This window comes from Protopterus annectens, chromosome 14.part0, assembly GCF_019279795.1.
Source record: "Protopterus annectens isolate FY-2018-M chromosome 14.part0, PAN1.0, whole genome shotgun sequence".
Taxonomy (NCBI): domain Eukaryota; kingdom Metazoa; phylum Chordata; order Ceratodontiformes; family Protopteridae; genus Protopterus; species Protopterus annectens.
This window is the reverse complement of record NC_056748.1, coordinates 926076680-926092992: the sequence shown is the minus strand read 5'-3', so window position 1 is coordinate 926092992 and position 16313 is coordinate 926076680.

Genomic DNA, 16313 nt, shown 5'->3' with positions numbered 1-16313 from the left:
TGTCAGAAAACTGCAGAATAATGCCCTAACAACATATATTTAGCTAACTAAAATATTTCTCCTAATGCTCCCAAACCCCCATGCAGCAAACTTCAACCACCCAAGGACACACATGCACCCCTATCCATAACTACTCCTATAGATACTGCTATCATCAACCACAAAAACTGTCAACTTGACCTAATAAGGGCACATAAGCCTGCAGAGTCACAAAGTCCTTCTTATAGACACCTTTGCAGTGTACTCAAACTTGAAGAACCCAGTAAGCCAACTCTCTAGTCTTAGGATTAGAAATGTAACAAAGGCCGTCAGGACCCTTCACTGTCATAAATATGCATATGACTCTGTGTTTGCTCATGTGAGAGTGAACAACTTTAGGTGTTCCACCCTTGAGGAGATGTAGAAACATACTCCTTAGCTGTCTCCTTATGTTTCCAAGAACAGTCAATAGTGCTGTGCAGCATTCTGGAATCACCAAGACTTATGTCTAAGTTCAAAGGTAAAATAACTGACTTCAGCAACTGTCTAATTAACTGATATCATTCCAGGGCACTCCAGCATGTGTCTTATTGGGATGAGTTGGTTAACAGACCCTACTGCTTTGCCAGAGATGAGCTGCATCTCTTTCTCTCTCTTTTCATGGTGTCTGCTGACCGCTTACTGACTAAAGCCTTTGTTGCACCCATACCACCTTTTTAGGTAAAGTTCTGCTTACAGACATACCCATTCAGCAAGTTATAATTTGAACAATATTGTGGTGGCACTGTTCAGTGCTAAAAGTTTGAGCAACAAAATATCTGAGCTTGAGGCCTTCCTCTACACTGAAGATACACATATTTGCGTGGTTATAGAAACCTGGCACCAATGCAAAGATTACACTCCATCCTTGTCAGGGTGCAGTGCCCATCATGTGCTCAGGTCTCCAGGGAGTTGTTACAATTTTGCAACAAATCATATCCAATACCATAGTGGAATCTGCAAAGATTGAAGTAGCTCTCAAAGAAACTGCCTACCATATAAGCACTACTACTACTACTACTATTACTACTATTAATATTAATAATAATAATAATCATTAGGTCCCCCTCTGTGTCCTTCATTGAGCACACTAATTATTCAATCAAACCAAAATGCTCTCTGCCAAACTGAATACAATTATTACATTCAATTTAATCACCTCACTATAAACTAACATACCCGTAGAAGTAGCAACAAATATGTTCAAACTTCTTCGATTTTATTACTGCTAATTCCTTTGAATAAATGGTTCCCTTCTTTACCACTGATAATTTCCTTCACCTTGCTCTTACCAACTTCTCCCCTTCCTGTATTAATCCTGATATTACTACTTCCTTAGTGAAATCTGATTACTAAAAGTAACATTATCCCTTAAAGTAGTCTTTGAAACCCTCAAAGCCCACAATATTTTGTGATTACTCTAAAAAAAGCCTTCTCCTTTCTAAAGGCTTTCTTCACAACTGTGCATGTTGCAAAATTCCAAATAATCCAGTTCCTGATGATATTATATAGTCCTCTGAATTATATTTTCTTATGGATATACATATTAACGAGTCTGTTCCCATCTGCCAAAAGAATAATAAGTAAATTCGTAAATAAACCCATATGATAGAAACCCCATACAATAAAGCTTTAAAACAAAAAGAACTTTAAAGCTATCTCCCGATATAAAAGGATCTTAAATCTAATTATTTAATTTATCAAGCATACCATCAAGATATCCAAGGCCATGTATGAATGCAGGGCCACTAATGACTCTAAACATAACCACAAGGCCTTCTTCAGTTATGTTAGGAAGCATAGAAATTATGCCCATTTCTGTATTTAACCTATTTCCAATGAAGTCTCCCATTATCCTGACATTCTTAATATAATTGTAGACAAATTCAGAGGCAATTTCATGCCCCATCCCCAACAGATATTACCCCATCTACCAAACCATTCCATCTCTCCCAAAGTCATCTTGGACCAGATTGTATCCACACTATCCAATATCAAAAATTCTAGCTCAGTCAGACCTGATAATATCTCTGGCTGGAAGTGTCAAGCACCACTTAAATAACTTTTCTAACTCTGTTCAGTTTAGCTTTCTCCCTGAGTTATATCCATGATATGAGTAGAATGGTCATAGTCATACCATTATATAAAAATGGAGCCAGTACAAAAGCTGTAGACTTATTAGCATCACAAGTATCATCTATAAAGTTATGGAGCAGATATCTGCCAAGTTAATAAGTAGTTATACAATTAACCTTAAACCCTGGACCCAAACCAGTTTGGATTTGTAATAGAAACCTCATCGCCATCCCCCACTTAACCTACCTAATTTCTTCAAAGGGATCACTGACGCTTTGGCTGGGGGCATAACAGTCCATATTGTTTATCTTGGCTTTACCAAAGCCTCTGACACCATCCCATAGAATGATATCTTATAAAAACTCTCCCAGTTTAACATATCACCAAATGAAGTCTGCTGGATAGCCAAATGGCTCTCTGAAAGAACCCACACTGTTAAGGTAGAGGATACCTCTTCCAGCCAGAGGAGTGTCACCAGCAGGGCTCTACGGGACAGTGTGAGAAGTGAAAAACAGATATCAAGGGACTTTGGCCAGTTCAGTTTCCTAACAACTGTAAACTGGATACAACTGTTACATTTACTTATTTATTTAATTAATTGTATCAGTCAGGATTGAGCACTGATCCATATGGACCATTGTTAGGCCAGCACCACTGCCAACACTGTGACATCTAGATGGCAGGATACCACTCCCTCTGATGTTAAGATGGCTAGCACTGATGGTTTTAATCTTACCATTGCCAATTAATGTTGAAGTAATAGCAAGAACCTGCACAAAAGTCTGATTTTATAATTAATTCAAACAGTGTTACCTACTGTGATGTCAAAATGGATGGCACCAAGATGGTTTGAATTTCATCACAGCCAACCAAGTTTGAACTAATTGCTTGAAAGTGCACATAAGTCTGTTTGAATACATTAGTTCACAAAGTACAATCTGGCCCCAAGAGTGTAAAGAAAATATGCATTGTCCAGGATATGGGCTTCCAACATCCATACCACATAGCTGAGTCTTTGGTCAAGCACCTACAAACCCCTTCCTCACTGCTTTTGCTGGGAAATAATGTCTTCCCATGCCCTCTTATCCATGGCAATTGCCTGTAACAGAAAGTAATAGTTTCATTCATATAGACACACACACACATACACACACACACACACACACACACACACACACACACACACACACACACACACACACACACAAACAAAATTCCCAGGAAAGGCTGGCAGAATTCTCCAATCCCCATAACTATCTTCTGGGCACTGTAGTACTGCCACCATCCTGGATTAGGGCTGGAAACACCCATTTACCTGATACTCCTCAGCCAAATACAAAAACACCAATTCCATTTTCTTTGACTGGTAGTAGGCTGAAGCAGACTAATGGCAGAGATGTGCAATACAGCTTATTAAACTGTGTAAATAATGCTTACACTCACATAATAACAAGACATACATAAAATAAGTAAATAACAGATGCAAGCCACAAGAGCTTAAAGATTAATAAATTAACTTTACTTAAAAGAAATAGAGCAAATACAGATTAAAATATATGTAGGTCGGCACACATACAGAAAAAATAAAATTAAATAAAAGTAGACAGGATGTGTACAGAAGCTCCAAATACTTAAGTTCCCTGATTATCTCTTCCTGCATAAATGATGTCCCTAACTGTAATAAATTAGATAACGTCATAAATAATACTCACAGATGGCTCTACCACAAACAAGACAGTATCTTCTGTACACAGCATAGCATAGTTTATACTTATATGCAATATTTTTTTCCTCAGCCCCAAGTGTTTATCACAGCATTTTATCTTTATTTTGCTGGCCTGAAGAAAAAGAAGCTCTTAAATATTTTTTTCTACTGTCATAGCACATTTTCTTCAAAAGAAAATCTTAATTTCTTTAGTCTTGTAACAGTGAAAATTCTCAACATACCTCCACATATGTTTTCTTCCCTTGACTCCACCCAGGTGTGGCCAAACAAAATACCACCCATTAAGTCCATCAGCAAATATATCTCAAAAATACACATCTTTCATCTCTTTTGTTGCATTTACAAGAGAAATTAAGTCTGGAGATCCAACACACCTTGAAAGATATTCCTTGTTCTTGCATATTCAGAAAGACAAAGGTCACCCATCCCAAAGCCATGAGAATAAACACATTGATTGCAGGTGAATAATAGAGGAGAAAGAAAAAAATGCATTACATTTTTTACAGTTTCTTTAGCCTAGAATTACCCCAGCATCACAATTCTTCCCCTTTAAGAACATCAAGCAAGTCTTCTCTATGTATCCACTCAAGAAACAAAGCTTGAGACAAGGGTGCAATTTCAGGTATATTACAGTATACATTTTCTAGGCAGATTGTCTCCATTATTATTAGTGCAATCCTGCCTGTACTTGATAGCCATGTTGTGGAACTGTAAAGCTAGGCTCCATGTCAGAAGCTTTTTATTCTGTCAATTTGCTTTATATAGCCATTTCAAAAGGTTGTGGTATATAACCACAATGGATTTTCTGCTAGGTAGGGCTGTAACATTTGCAAAGTCTAGACTATACCAAGACATTCTTTCTCTGTTGCTGTATAAGGCTCTTCCCTGTGCTGAAGTCTGTGGTTCAAGTACACAGTAAGGTACACTTCTCCTTGGAGAACATATGGCTATGTATACAGCCCACACCCCATAGTTAGAATCATCTAGCTGTACAATGAATTAGTGGCTATAATCACTACTTGCTAGAACAGGGGGTCAACTAATAGCCCATTTGAGCTTTTCAAATGCCTGTCCACAGAATGTTTTCTAGACAACCTTATTGGGTCTATTTTCCTGGTAAGATCTATATACATTATACTGAGGAATAAATGTCCTATACCCTGTGATCTCCAAGACTTCCTTTATCTGTTTCTTAGTAGTAGGGTAGGTCAGCCTGGATAGCCTCATCCTTGACAGGTTCTGGAATAATCTTTCTACCATCCACTCTGTGACCCTGATAAGATATGTCTGATATACTCCCTGCTACTTTTTAGCCTTGATAGTCAGCCCTTTGTAGCATGGCCAACACTTCCATGACATGTTGCACATGTTCTGCACAGAACTGACTGTAAATGATAATGTCAGCCCAATAAGCAAGGGCATAACCTCATACACCTGATAAAATGCAATCTACCAGCCTCTGGAATTTGGTGGTGCAGTCTTCATGACAAAGGGCACTTAATAAACTTGTATAACCCAAATGGGCTCATAAACACTGGCCTCTCCCTGACTGCAAGTGTCAGAGATCAATTGTAGTTAGAAACTAAGCTCCACCTAGCTGCTTATATACCCTGAGCATGGATTAAACATCCACTACTGTGTGACTGCTCAGTTTCCTGCAGTCCATGCAGAGCTGGGTGCTGCCATCTTTCTTTGGCATCAGCATTACTGGTGAAGCCCAAAGACTGTTGGATGTTTGGATTACTCATAGTTCCAACATGTCCTTCAGTTCCTCTTTCAAAATTTGTCTAAGTCTTTCAGGAATTCTGTAAGTGGATTGTTTCATGGGTTGCTGGGGCTCTGTGTCTTATGTGGCACTCCATAAGATGTATAAACCCTGGCCTACCAGTAAACATATCATATATATAGGGGCTAGTTGTGGGGAGAGGGTCACCCCCATTCACTAAGGAGTCAGACCAAGTTTCAGCAAGGAGGTCTATATCCAGATCTCCTGTCTGACTCCTGAAAATCACTGCAAATAGTGAGTACCAAGGTCTTTCTATTATTCAAGGATTTATCATGTTAACATAATAGAGTTTTTTCTTCTGCCTCCTGCTTGGCAAGACTACCATGCATGTGACATCGCTAACCTTTTTTTTCAATGATAAAAGAGTCCCCACCCCAGGCTGCTTGCAGATTGTTCTATTTCACAGGAATATGTAACATCACCTGTTGCTCTACAGAATACACTCTAACTCTGGTGGTCCTGTCATACCATACCTTTTGCTGCTGTCATGCCTGTGTAGGTACACCTGGGCATTCGCATGAACTATCTGAGGTTTAGGATATACTCTATAATAGACTCCTTGTCATAATTGTACTCACCCTCCCACTCATCACAAATTAAATCCAGGGGTCACCTTAGCTTGTGACCAAAGAGAAGATCAAAGGTAAACAACCTGTGGATTCCTGGAAACCTCCTGTCCTTTTTTGCAAAGAGAAGATGGGGCACATAATTGTCCTAATCCATTTTGAACTGGTCTGCAAATGATCTCAACATAGTCTTTAGTGTAAAGTTAAACCTCACTACCAGACCATTTTGTCTGCGGATGATAGGGATAATCTTTACTTCCTTTGGCCCACAAAGATGCTACAAGGTCTGACATAAAGTTGACACTTCCATCCATCACTATTTCCATAGGAAAAGCCTGCCTTTCTGAAAATGTCAAACAAAACATTTACTACATTCTCTGTTTCAATGGAAGACAGGGTGACGGCCACTACTTCTGGGTGCCTAGTGGCATAGTCCACAAATGCTAAGTTCTGTTTGTTACCTATGAAATTTGGGGTACTCAGAGGTCCCAAAATATCTATAGCTACCCTTTGAAATGGTGTGTAAATAATAAGCAAAAGCCATCCAAGCGTGGGCTTCATCTCAAGCCTTGCCAACCGTCTATCACTGCTCACAGGTCCTACAGTACCTTGCTAAATCTTTTGCAATCCTAGACCAATAAAATTTCTGCATATGCCATCATTTGTGTGCTTTTTGCCCATATGGTTTGCAAAACAATTATCATGAGTTATGGCCAGAAGTGTGAGTCAGTATTCCCTGTGTTCTACTGACTGCTGTATTACTTCTACCTGTAGCCATCCTTTAGGGGTCCATTCCCTGTACAATAATACTTTGTCCAGCATGTGAACTGCCTCTCTCTCCTTGATTATCTGGAGCCTCCTTGGTTATCTCCATCATGTCAAAGTTGGGTTTGAAAGCTGAACCTGACCCAGATACTCCTTAATGACCCTCCCCAGCAGCCCTTCCAGAGGAAGTCTAGTACCATCTATCAGTGCTGCCTCAAGCTCTGGCTGGCTATTATCACTTACCTCTCCTATTGGAGTATCACCTTCACTGAACTGTGACTAAAGTCTCAGTTCATTATTACTGACCAGTTTCACCTCTAAGATAATCCATTACCAACTCCAGATGTAGGTGTAGGGTCCAGCTGGGCCTCCCCTACTTTTTTCTCCACAAGACTGCATCCATGCCTGGTAGCATATAAAAGCGTGCACAAAAAATACTGCAATGTTATTCCCTAGAAGGACATCAGCAAGAATGTAATCAAACACAGCTATCTTGCCCACTTTCCTAGTATAGGTAGAATCTGGCCAAAGTTACCTGAAAAGGTTTGCCACCTAAGGCCCTAACTGGAGTGGACTGCCCAGGCAAGTAGTGTTCCTTTCAAGTCATGGCAGGTTTGACTATGGTTATGTCTGAGGTTGTGTCCCTTCTGGCAGTGGTGTCCTTCCCTTTACCAGGATTAGATACAGACTTTGATGGAAGTTAGGTACAGCTGTTGTCTTACAAAGCCCACAACTATCAGAGTGCTAGTCTTGCTTTGTGCTTCCTGACACACTTGTTCACACCTGCCCTGCCTTAGTGGATAATGAGACCACCCCATTTGATTACATCTGAAATATTTAACTCCAAACCTTAAGCATGCATCTGAACCCACAGCTTTCCCCTTGACCTGTCTGATCTACAGAGATGGTTTGGGCTGCCAGCATGGGCTCCCATATACCCACGTGCAGTGCCTGGCCTCCTCTCTAATGTAGTGTCAACCTGATAGCTAGGTAAAGGACCCCTTTCCTCCTCATCTCCAAATCAGTGTTAGAATGTTGGGCTGCCAACTAAATACTCACATTTTTAAGTATTGCAATGAGGGTTTGTTCACTGACCAAAAGATTTGCAAGTCTTTCGGATGTTGTGAGGTTACATACACTCACTCACTCACTAACTCACTCATTCATCTGTGAAAGTGCTGACTTTTTCAATTTATTCAGTTATAATATCATTTGCATTTCTCCTGTATTCTGGAAATGCCTTTCTGTACCATTCTGGTGTCAATTTATAACAAGCAAGCAAACATTCTATAATTTGTCATAATTTAAGCAATCAATATGATTAAGTTTAGAAACTGCATGCATTACTTTACCTCACCCATTGCCCTTTGTAAAGTTAGTGTTGATTACAAATTCTTCCAAAGACCCTCACAGAGCTATCCAAATCATCCCTTGTTTGTAGTGATGAAAACTTGTTTTAATGGTCTGGGGTTCTAGGGTTTAGCCCCCCCCCCATTCACATGTCTCTGGAATAAGAATACCATCTCTTTTTCGTGTATAATGTTTCTTTTTTCCTTGCCTCAAAACATTGCAGTCATTCAGCTGCTTCAGTCTCCATATGCTTAATTTCAAGTGCCACTCTCTGTAATTCCAATAGAACTTTTAAGTCCTCCTGAGCTGAACCTATTTGCCCTTTGTCTGCCTCCTGTACACTACCTCCATTCTGCATTATGCACAAAACTGCCACTGTGTCCTCGATGGACATATCAACCTACTGTATTCCTTTTGCTCTGTACTCCTTTGTCAGATTTGTCACTGACACTATAGCACTGTTGTCAGAAGAACTTGTTTTCTGATTATTTCTAAACCAAGCTGACTAAAAAATAAAATAACTGATGTGCATAGCAAAATCCCCTTGAATTTCACCTTGTGGTTGCCAGAGTTGACATATGCACCTATGGTAACAAAGCTGATTTCGGCTGAATAGCTACAATTCCAGTATCCTCACCACTGGTCACCAATATGATAATGGCACAACTGCCACTATTGTGACACCTAAATGGCATGATACCACTCCCTGTGATGTTAAGATAGCTGGTACAGAGTTTGAATCTCACCACTGTCCATCAATGTTAAAGTAATAGAAAGAAAGTGCAAAAATTCTAGTTTGATAATTAATTCCCAAAGTGCAATCTGGCCCTAAGAGCTTAAAGGGAATACGCACTGCAGTCTTGAGTATGGGCTTCCAACATCCACATCCAAACTAGGCTACACACAGACCATTTATAGAGCTCAGTATTTAGCCAAGCACCCCAAAGATCCTTCCTCATTGCTTTCCTTGGATATCAGTGTCTTCCAATTACTCTTTATCTGCAGCAATTGTCTTTCACATGAAGAAATATCCTCATATACACACACAAAAATCTCAGGGAATGCTGCAAAAATTCCCCACAGCTTTCTTCTCAGCATGGCAGTACTGCCACCACCCTGAATTAGGGACAGGGACACCCAGTTACCTGTATGCGGTTAAGCCAAATGTAAACCCACCAATTATCTCTTTCACTCATAGAAGGCCTAAGCAATGAGAGAAGTGTGCCACATAGCTTATTAACCAACAGTGTAAATAATACTTACCTTCATCTCAGATAAATAAAAAGCATACATGTAATAATAGATAAATAAATAATGGCTACCAGCCACAATAGCTTAACGGTTAATATATCCAGGATACACATCTTCCACTTTCTCTTATTCCCTTCTGTTGGCAAATAGTATCCATAACTGATCAATACTGTGTGTTTGTTAATTTAAACTATGACCACAGTAGCCTACTGATACAAAGTTATCCTGTTTTTCCACCTGAGAAATTAAGAAATGACTTACAGTTTCAGAGCAGTCCTTGGTCAATTGTGATTGTTTCTTAACACATACTTGTCTTTGCTTTGTGATTGTTTCCAGCCCCCTCATACGAGCAACTAACAGGGTCTCTACCCGCTTCGCTCCCCACCCTGCCTCCTATTCCCACCCGGCCCCAGTGGTCCCACCTTTATTGCACTCAAACCCCTCCCATCTTTCCAATAGCCAACCACAGCACTAACCCAACACTACCTCCTCCATCTTCCCACTACTATCACACCTCCTCAACTAACACGTACAAGCATACCTTTCCTATGCTCACTGCATGCGCTCTCCTTGCATATCTTACATCCTACCAAAGCTCCATCATTCCCCCACTCAACCACTACCACTGTACTACTACTCACACCACCACTCATGTCTCACCCACACTCAGCTCCCCTCCCACCAGCTCAAAAACCATCCCTATGCACCCCCCACATATTCTACCAACTAAATTACTCAAACATAAAGCATCCCTACAACTTAACATAGTAACCCTCCCACCATACCTATTACCCACAGAGCACAATCATAAAGTTTCCCTTATAAACAAACACATTCAAAAACTGAGAAAACTAATAATCTCATGCATATCAAAACTAGCCCTAAGTGGATACATCCACTCCATCCCTGGCCCTACCATCTCCAACCCCAATCCTCATAATCAGACTAGAAACCACAACTTCTCCCATATTACAGCCAATAGAAAGCCAAGTGACTTCCTTCTACTAAGCCTAAATATTAGAAGTATATCCAAAAAAGTCCATGAACTACATGCCACCATAGACTTGTACTCCCCAGATATAGTCATCCTGACAGAAACCTGGCTAAAACCTCACATTACCAGTGAGCAAATACTCCCTACAGGTTACGGCATACTAAGAGTAGACTGGCTAAACAAAAAAGGAGGTGGTGTAGCTATAATATTTAAACAGCATCTAAACATCCAGATCTTAAAATCATCAGCTCCACAAATAGGCAATGAAGAAATAATATATACCAACCTCAAAATTAACCAAAACAAAACCATCAACATAACTGGATGCTACTTCCCACCTGGCCAAAACATCCCTCCACTAGAAAACCTCCTCAGCTGGTCTACCCACCATCTACCTCAAGAAACTATCATCTTAGGTGATTTCAATATTGACTGGCAATCCTGTTCTGGCAACAATCCAACCCATCATGTACACCTTCATGGCTTCACCCAACTAGTCCAGTCACCAACCAGGATAAATAAAAACTCCAGCAAGCACACTACCCTTGATTGGATACTAGTCAGTAAGAGCCCCCAGTCATATATAACAGGCTGCTTATCAGATAGCCTCAGTGATCACTCCCCAACATTCCTACTCAAAAAATACCTATACCAAGCTAAACCTGTCATCTACCGTCAAATACATAAAAAACTAAACTTTAACCCACTCACATTCATCTCATCCCTCAAAAAATGTAACTGGCATCCTCTAAAGTACCTCAGTCTAGATGACGCAGTTGAATTTTTTAATACTACCTTCCTGAACATCCTTAATTACCATGCCCCCATAAGATTTTCCAGAACCAAAGCACAACCCTCCCCATGGCTACAGAAAACCACTAAGTCAGAAATGAAAAACAGGGATAAAGCCTGGGAGCACTGGCGCAAAACCAAAACCCCCTCAGCTAGACAGAAATTCCTAGAACTACGCAATAGAGTCAAAAGCTAATAAAACAGGACAAATTCCAATACTACCAGTCTGCCCTAGACTCCTCACAACACAGCCCCAAACAATTCTGGTCCTCCATAAACTCCATTCTCCACCCAGGTAAAGTCAGTACCCCTCCTCCTAACATCCCTCACTCCTCAGAAAATATTGCTACCTCATTCAACACACACTTCACCCAAACCATACTATCACTAGCTAAACAACACAACCCCCCCCTCCAACCCACACCTTCAACTAGTAATCTCCCCACTGCCTTCTCTTTTTCTCCTGTACCTACCTCCAACATAAAAAAACTCTTAACTAATCTTAAACCCACCAAATTAGCAGCAGACAACCTCCCAAGTGAATACCTACAAATCGCAGCTGATGCTCTGGCCTACCCAGTATCCATCTTGATTAACCGATCTCTGTCAGAAAGTTACGTTCCCACACTGTGGAAAGTATCACATATAATCCCCCTCCACAAAGGCGGACCCTCAACAGAACTAACCAATTACCGCCCATAGCTATTCTCTCTCCACTCTCCAAAATACTAGAGAGATGCATACACTCTCAGGTCTCAGACTACCTCCTTACTAACAACCTCCTTTCCAGTACTCAGCATGGTTTCCAACCAAACCATAGCACCACCACTGCCTTACTCTCCTTTACTAACACTATCCTTCAGCATAAAAACAATGGCTATCTCTCCTCTGCTACTTTCCTAGACCTATCTAAAGCATTTGACATGGTCCCACACAAACAACTTATCTCTGTCCTCAATAACCTATCCTTCTCACAATCAGTCACCAACTGGTTTCAGAGTTACCTGTCTGACCGCCAACAATCCATTGTATGGCAGAATGACATATCTCCCCAACTACCTGTCTCCATAGGGGTTCCCCAAGGATCCATCCTTGGACCCCTACTCTTCTCTGTTTACACCAATAATCTAGCCTCTGCCACCAAACATGGCACACTCATACAATACGCAGATGACTCGACCATCATCTGCTCAGCCCAGTCCCTACCCAAACTGCAAAAGTCACACAGGAAGCCTTTTCCTCTGTTGAAACTTGGTTATCTGATGCCCAATTAATACTCAACCCAAACAAAACTAAACTACTCATCTTCCAACCCACCAAACATATTCAAAACAACTCTCACTTTAACATCACAGCAAAAGACAACACCACTATATACCCAACTGAACACACCAAATTGCTAGGAGTGGAAATAGACAATAAACTAAAATTTGACATTCACATATCCATGACCATAAAAAAGTCCACAAAAAACTAGGAGCGTTATACAGAAATAAGCAATTTCTCACCAAAGCAGCAAAGATTTCAATAGCAAATTCCCACCTTATCTCCACCCTACTTTATGCCTCTCCAATATATACCAACCTAAGGCAATATGTTCTAAACAAGCTAGAGACCTGCTACAACAAAATTGCCAAATTCGTCACAGGGGCATCCTACCGTAGTCACCACTGTCTCTCACTTGCTGAACTGGGCTGGCTTGAACTCCCTCACCTCCTTCAGTGGTATCAACTCTCACTCGCCCACAAACTAGTAAACCATCCACTAAATGTCCCATCCCTCCAGAATCTACTCCAACCCTATCGCACCACCAGACCACTAAGATCCAGCAACAAAAATCACTTGCAGATCACTAAAGCCAATAACTCTGCTGGTGAAGCACTATTCTCTTGCTCCATAGCCAAATTATGGAACTCACTCCCACCCACAATTACCTCCGTACCATCATGCACCCACTTCAAAACTTTACTAAAAGCGCACCTAAAAGCATGCTGGCTATGCCCTTGCAACTCCACTGTAATATCATCCACCCCATCCAACCATTACCTTTCTTTCCACTCCACTAACTACCTTGATTATAGCAAGCTCAGATGCTCATAAGCCTAGTACTTATTATACAGCAGGAACTTCTCATTGTGACATTTGTTAATGTCTGTTATGTACTTCACAGATAAAGATTCTAGTTGTCTACTGATGTACTATGTTCTTCATCTGTAAATATGTTGTAAGCAATTGCTATGTTAAATTATTAATCACTATGTAATCCAATGTAACTACTGTCTGTTTATTTTACTGTGGAGCTTTTCTCCCCGGGCCTCTGCTGAAAATGGACCTACGTCCAGTCGGACACTCCCGGTCAACAAATTTAAATAAATAATAAATAAATAAATAAATAAACTTTATGTAAATAAAGAAAACACTGCAGACACAGATTATATGCAAAGATGAATAAAAAAAAGCCTAAGTTCTAAATACATAAGCTCACTGGATATCTCTTTTGCTCCCTGTCATAAGCCAGATAAATTAATAACTAGTACTCACAAATGGGTCCATCACAAACAGCACAGCATCCTTGTCAAATAGCATAGCACAGTCACATACAATGTTCTTCCTGACACCCGATGTCCATTATATTATATCATCTTCCTGTTGCTGACCTAAAGAAAAACAAGCACATAAACCACTTCTGTACTTATCATAACAATGTTTCTCAAGAACAAAAGCTTAATCAATCAGTCCTACATCAACAGAAATTGCTAATACATATCCACATTTGCCTCCCTCCCTTGCCTCTACCCTGCTGTGACCTAGTGATATGCAAACCATAAAGTCCATCATCTTAAAAGGCAGTTCCTGGTATTTTGTCTCTTTTTCATACATTAACAATATAAGTCAGTAAGTCTGTAGATCCAACACACTTCAAGGACATTCTCTGTTCATTATTCAAAACACAGAAGTCCCCATCTCTAAGCCATTAGAATAAACACACTAATTACAGATGATCAACAGAGAAGAGAAAGAAAAATACTTTACATTTCTCAGTTTCCTGTAGTCTGTCATTACCCCTGGCATTACAATATACACAAAATTAAAAATACAGGAACAATATATAATTTTGTAGTTAACAAAGGGTAAATGAAAACTTAGCAAAATCAACAATATGATAAAGAAAGCTTAAACATATAAAAGTATGATCCTGGATAAACCAACAGAAATATAGTATATAAAACATTTACAGCTGGGTGAAAAAGGAAGAGTAGTGGAGGTGTAGAGGAGGTTGGAGGGGAAAGTGAAGATGGCAGAAGGGACAGAAAGTTGTATGGGTGGACAAATAATGGAATTCAAAGTCATATAGCGGAATAATTAGGAGAATATGAAATTTGTAAGATTCAAGGTTAATGTTATGAGTTATGCTATGGCAGAGGTATAGAAACAGTTATATTTTGCTACATTTGGCAGATTTTTTTTGGGGGGGGGGTAAAAGTTGAGAAATAACTAAGTTTTTATGGTTGGAGGATAGGAATTCTCCAAATGTGGGCTCCATAATTGAAAAAGTTATGTTTAATGGTGTGTAGCCTATTACAAAGGGGACAAGGGCAGTTCCAAATAAAAGGCAAGATCAACATTTGTAGATGGTGTACCTGTAATGCAGCCTGCTAGTGCAGAAAATGACTCCTGGTTACACAGGTTGAAAAGAAATTATCCAAATAGGATTTAAGATCTTTGTTTTATAGGGAAGCATTTTGCTTTTTTAAGACAGTGAAAACTGTGTTCAGTTTTAGGGGAGAGAGATATGTACCAACAAATTTGATTTTATAATATTTGCAGGGTAGATAAGTTCTTTGTAGATGCTGGTGAACTTAATGGAAGGCCATGCTCTAATTGAACTTGAATAATACAACTGCTTATAACATTTTACCTTGCTATAAGAGGAAGTATATATTTTTTCTGTTCTGGAAAAAACATTTCAGATTTTTTTGCTTTAGTCATCCTTATATGGTGCTGAATGTTTAGTGAGACACATAGCCAGACCCCAAGGTAGTAAAAATGATCTATTAGCTCATTGAGAATATGTTTGTTATAGAGAATTTGCCGGTTTGGGGAAATTGTCTTCAGTTTTTGTTTAATATTGCATATTGTTTTTTTTTTTAGGTTAAGGAAGAGGTTTATTTTCTGAAGCCAGTTGGAGAGGAGATTAATATCATGGTCTAGATTTGATCTGTTAGAAGAAGCAGATGATGCAGATGTATAAATTGCCTTGCTGTCAGAATACAGTATAATAGTGATGTGAGGAAGGTCAGACAGAATCTTTTTTATAATGACAGAGAAGAGCAAGTGGAATAGAAAAGAGACATTTAGTAGCCCTTCATATAAGCTGGCAGTACATGGAGTTGATGTGCCTATTCTGACTTTGAATGCTGTTTGTAGAAAGATGCTATGAAACAGTATTTTGCTAATGACAATAACAATTAGAGACCTAAGAGGAGACTATGATCAATAAGATCAAAGTTACTACATCAATAAAAGTAGTACTTGTTAGGTTTCCTTTATCCATGTTGGTTAGAATCTCATCTGTAAAAGTACATAAAGCAGTCTCAGTACTACAGCACTTCAAAAAGCCATGGTGGTCTTTAGATAACAAGGATTGTTTTTGGAAGTAAATGGATAATTGAAAGTAAACTTTTTCAAGTAGTTTTCAAGCAATTTACATGATAGTATATAGATATGGGTCTAAAATCTTGTGCTCTAGAATCTTTAGCATTCTTTAGAAGTGGAGTAATGGTTGCTTACTTCCAGACTTCTTGCACTGCTGTCTTACAGGGACAGAGATTATAAATATAATATAAGAGATGGATTAGGTATTCATAGCATAAAGTGGGAAACCAAGGTGGAAGGCCATCTAAGCTGGCAGGACCATCACTAGATAAGGAATATATATATATATATATATATATATATATATATATATGGGTCTAGGACTATTCACTG